Source organism: Octodon degus, unplaced genomic scaffold (genome assembly GCF_000260255.1).
Source record: "Octodon degus isolate 3935 unplaced genomic scaffold, OctDeg1.0 scaffold00063, whole genome shotgun sequence".
NCBI classification, from domain to species: domain Eukaryota; kingdom Metazoa; phylum Chordata; class Mammalia; order Rodentia; family Octodontidae; genus Octodon; species Octodon degus.
In genome coordinates this window covers 13,410,912-13,416,705 of record NW_004524639.1, presented here as the reverse complement: position 1 = coordinate 13,416,705, position 5,794 = coordinate 13,410,912, and positions in this window count along the sequence as shown.

Genomic DNA, 5,794 nt, shown 5'->3' with positions numbered 1-5,794 from the left:
GATACTAGTGAGTCTGGCTGTCCAAGACACTAAACAAAGATTGAAATTATACCTTCTGTTCTTACACATCAAAGTAGTACCATTATACCAGATTCAATAGACCTATATTACACTCTATTAATTTCCTATTAGTTCCCAGCTATGCAAAATCTAACAGCAGTGTCACAATGGTTTAGACATGCAACCTTGATTCCAGCATCAAAAAATGGAACCTGTCACTTCTAATAATTTTACAGGAGATTCTACAAATGTAAATCCTTTTTCATCTTGTCGTGCTTTCATGTATTTAATGAGTTTGCTCACTAACAGTGCAGAATCTTAATTTAACTCTGAGAAATATTAATAGCTATTATAATTGAGCATCTCTAGGAGTATACTAATTAAAATATAATAAAGAAAAATTTATAGTACCTGAAACATTAATATCTTAAATAATCTTACAAAAATTTAACCACATAGCAAAAAGAAAGCAATTAACTTAAAAACAATTAACTTAAAATTACTAAATTTTGAGAAAGAGCTTCTTGAAATTTAAGTTGAATCAGCTACAATTTAAATTCAATCATTTGTAAGAAAAAGAAAATAAAGTCCGTACTTATAAATCAAATTATCCAGCATTACCAGGTTAAAATTCTATCATAGAGAATAGTTAACTGTTGGGAATAGTTTTCAATGATGAACTTGACAAGTATTTAAAAGAAGTATTGGAGGTCAGAGAGATAGCTCAGCAGTCTAAGCGCCTGGATGGTAAACACAAGTACCTAGGTTCAATACCCCATACAACATGCTGTGCCTACCCCAACCCCAGCGAGCTGCAAGGACACAGAAACCTGGTGGTGTGCAAGCCTGTAATCCCATCACTGGGGAGGTTGAGACAGGAGGATCACTACGAGTCTGAGATGCAAAGTGATAACCACTACCAAGTAAATAAATAAATAAAAGATGAAAAGAAATATTAGTATGCTTTGTTTTTTGGGGGTTTTTTTGGGTTTTTTTGTTTATTTGGGTTTTTTTGTTTGTTTGAACTGGGGATTAAACTGAGCCCCTTGCGGTTGTCAGGGAAGCGCTTATTCCACTGAGACATCTCCCCAGCCCCTATTAGCATTTTTTATCATAATTTTATTTTATTTTGAAGAGTGAAAACAAAAGTAAGAGCAAGGATCAGAAACAAAGACAGGGGCTAGGAAGATAGCTCAGTACAATAAGTGCTTGCCTGGCAAGAGCAAAGTCCTGAGTTCAATCCCTGGTACCTTTTGCAAAAAACAAAAGAAAGAAAGACAGAAATGGTAATATACAATAATACCTGTATTACAGTTTTTCAAAACAATAATAGCTGACTAACAATGATTGATATATTATCTATTTTTATTGTTAAATCTGTTGCTCAGATTAACATATAGTTATGAAAGATTAGACATGTGATTGAATGTTACCACTTGCTTTCAAGAAATTTTAAATTTTTGTTTTTCTCTCTTGTTATTATTTTATTACCTTTTAAAAACATATTTTAAAGAGAGTTATTGTGATGATATTAGGAATGATACACATTTAGAAGACCAAAATGATAGGTGTTCAAGCATGGTTTTTGTATTACACATTGCTGTCCTCAATGTAGTTTCTTAGTTCACAGATATCAGCATACATAGTTAATCAAGGTGAAAATTCTACAGGTTACCTGCCCTGTTTGCACCACGTGGGAGCCAGAACAACCCTTAGCATGTTTTAAAGAGAATTGTGTGTTTTATTTTAATGTGTTTACATTTTGTCACCACTGCTGACCTTTAAATCTAATAAAAATTCCTTTGAATACAGATCCATACCCTTTTATCTTTCTCGACAGATTTTAATTGTGCACTGTAATAAAGTTCAGTTCACTTAAAATTAAGATTGTACTAGTAATAAAAACAAGTTCTTTTCTTGGATTTGAGATATAATTCTGAAGCTAAAAAAATCAAAGACTCAATTTTATTCATTGTGAGCTACAAATTTCTTGACTGAATTCCACTAGATTCATTGTAGTAGTGTTGATAGAGGATTATATTGATATTTTTTCTTTTATCTATCTCATTTTGTTGTATTTGAATGATTTCATAAGCAATATTATAGGGCTAACTTTGTAGTAAAAGTCAGTGCAATTTATCTCATGTTCCAGAATCCTACATCGAAGAAGTCTAAAGCATTAAGTTCTTGGTTGGAACTTAATATATTATACAAGTAAAATCTGGCAAGCGCAATTGTTTCAGTGTTCCAAGTCAATAGTTTCACTATTCCAAGTCTTGTCATTCAGATAAAACTGTGAATCCAAACTCCCCGAAACTGCACTTCTTCATAACACTGAATTTTTCATCTAGATTGGGCCTAGAATATTTTATTCATTTCTTATTTGCTGTCTATTGCCATTTTGGGGAAGTGCAGCTTCTAAAATTATATCACTATCTTAGTATTAACATCCAGGGTAGCTAAATTTCGGTATGTAATAAGTAGTAGTTTAAAAAATATGTACCTTATTATTCAATGAATGTGTATTTTAATATTGTTAACATGAAGCATTTTCATGCATAATTTTGAATTTCTTAGAAATTATCTAAGGATTTCTTTTTTCTTTTTGTATTTTAGGGAAGGATCTACAGGTTGTTCAGGGTCTCACTACTAGATCAGACTTGTAGTGATCCTCCTGTCTACAACCTCCCAAGAGCTGGGATTACCGGCATATGCCACCACACCCAGTCTCAATTGCCATCTCAGAGTGCTCCAGGGGCTGAGCCAGCATGGCAGACCAGGGGATCAAATCCCTGGCAGGCCCCTGAACCTGCTTGAATGCACTTTAAACTGCTGAGCTGTTTGGCTGGCCCTAAGGATTTCTATAGCAGTAGTTCACAATCCTTTAAAACCTATGCTTTAGAGGAGGTGGCCTAGAACTGTTACCTGGTAAAGTGTGAAAGTGGTGTGAACTATTTATTCACCCACAGTCTGCTCTGAGAACCCTGTCTCACTGTGTGCACTGCTGTCTCTGTCTTGACATCAGATCCTGCACAGACACAGCATTAAAGCATTTTCATAGTGAAAAAGAATAAAACTCAGGCCTTAAATATATATATATATATATATATATATATATATATATATCCTTATTTTATTCTTTCAATAACTCTATTATTAATCTAATATTACATGAAATGCAATGGATGTATAAAATAGTTACATTATCCAAGATTATGGAACTTTTCATAAGTGTTATCAGGATTCAATCATTTGTCTTAAACATAGTATTCACTCATTCTAATTCCAATCAAAAGGATACAATAACACATTTTAAGGAAAACTTTTATTTTTAAGGGTTAACAGTAAAGTAAATTGATGGCTTGTATGAATGCAATTGTGAAAGCATAAATTTCAATATTTAAAACTTGGGTATTGTGTAGTTTGTGTATTATATGTTAATGAATTACAAAATAAATTTATTCCTGTGTTTAGTCTACTTCAGATATACCAAAATACACTTAATTTAACACATGTTAAAACTTTCTTCAACAATTATTCCTTTTCATTTTATATTTCTAGTCACTGAATAACTAAGGTATATTTACCATTTATGAAGAAATTGTGTCAAAATGTATTTCTCCTTCAGAAAATAAATCTATTTTAAATATTGTCTAACAATTTCCCAACAAGAATAATATACCAATCAAGCATAAACATTATAATAGTTAAAAAGAAACATGAATGTTTTCATGGAATTCATTTCATGAAAGGATTTATTGTAGAACAACATTTAAGTAATATTTTCTATTTAAGAGAGTCTACTGCATAATTATTTTATAGAAGTTCATCTATAATGGTACAGGAATAATATCAATAATGATGTGAATTATAATTCTTCTTTTAAAGTTATTTCTATTTTCTATTTGATGAAATTCACATGCATTTTTTATGATGTATGATGTTTGGGCAAGTTAAAAATTATGCACATCATTTTTCACTTTTTGGTGTACTTTTTATTCATAATCTCATGTTTACTATTTCTACTTAGTGTAGTATTTACTGAAGAGAAAAGCTGGAAAGTTGCTGCTGGAAATAGTGTGAATAGGAGTTAAGCAATTGGGAGCAGCAGGAAGAAAAAGCAGACATTTGTAAGCAAATGCAGCTCAGACTATTGATGTTCATAGGAAGTGGAGAGACCAATGGATGCTAAAATTCTTCCAGACAATGCAAGCTATATAAATGGCCTGACATAGCTCCAATGAAGTTGAGAGTATCATCTGTGAATGTCTGGGCAATAAAAACTTCCTTTGTATGTAGCCAGATGGAAAAATGCTATTTAAAAAAATAGAATGTCTTCTTTCCTGCTTTATTTTAGGGAAAAGAAAAACAATTTTTCTCAGTGGTAAATATCACCTTGTTCTTCCCTCTGGGGAAAGAAAACCATTCACAATATATTTTAAAGAAACTTTTTAGCTGAAAAAGTTAGAGCACTGAAAGATTCAACATGATGGTTCTGTCTAGGACAGTAAAAAGATTTTTAGTTCATACCTGTAGCCTAAAATAGTGGGTAAAATCACCAGTTTGGAGGTGGACGTGAAGGAATTGAGTGTAAGAAGAAAGAAACAAAACAAATTCTCAGAAGATGAAAGCCTACAGTAGAAACATCTATTAAGAAACTTTTCCTGATGAAAACAATTCATAAAGTTTTAGGTTACTGACATTTGATGTCAAAGTTAAATTGTTTTGTAATGTTCTTGTACCACTGTATTACCCAAAATACTCAATATGAACTTTATATATACAAAAAACCTGGTAAATCATATTTTGTAGGAATGAAGAAATTGGAATAGATGGTCAAGAAGTTCTCAGGAAAGGTGCCAGCCCTGCAACTCCCAGCACATTCGAACTATTTTAGACATAAAGAGTAGTACTGTAATTTGACTCTTCTACTAGCCTCTTAAACAAAGAATGCATCCAGAGCTAGAGGATCCAGGCGTTTATGCTCATTAGTTACATTTCCATTAAGAGCACATGTAGAAAGTTTCATCTAAAAGCATGGTTCTCCTAGTAGCAGCTTCCGTATGTGCAGATCAATATTTTCTGACAAATATTTATCAATATCACAGTTCATCAAATAGTTGAATATGAAGTATTTTTGGACACAAAATGCAACCTCAGAAAATAAAGAGCCCTTTATAATATAGTATAGAGTTAATGTAACATGTAAAATACTTGACAATAGGCTCAATCTATGTTTTGTGGGAAAAAAAGGAAAACATCACAAAAGTATCCACAAGCTTTCACACAAGCTTGAAACCAGGCTTTTGTGAAAGAGAATTATGTAATATTTTTGAAGTTGGAGGTTAAATGTTTCACAGCTGTTAACATGCCCCTTTTGTGAAGAAAGGAATAACACAAATGATGTCCCAATTATGGAGATTGCTATGGCCATAACATCTGAGTCATCTCATTTTAGAAATCTGATAAAGGAAACAATAACTTAATAATATGAACTATATATGCCTATAAAGTCAAGAAAATGGATCCTGGTAATGCTGTGTGCTCAAATGATGGGTCCCTAAGTAAGAATATCAGAACAGGCTTCTATTCCATTTCCTAACTGCAAAATAATCATTGCTTCAGGGAAAAGTTCTGTTTCACTCTCAGATTTCTACTATCATCCCCCAGGTACATAACAAGCAATTAGTCTGAGACACTGGAACTTCAAACATTGCTGAAATACACACATACTCAAATGCAGAGAGAGGGACAGAGAGAGAGAGAGAGAGAGAGAGAGAGAGAGAGAGAGAGA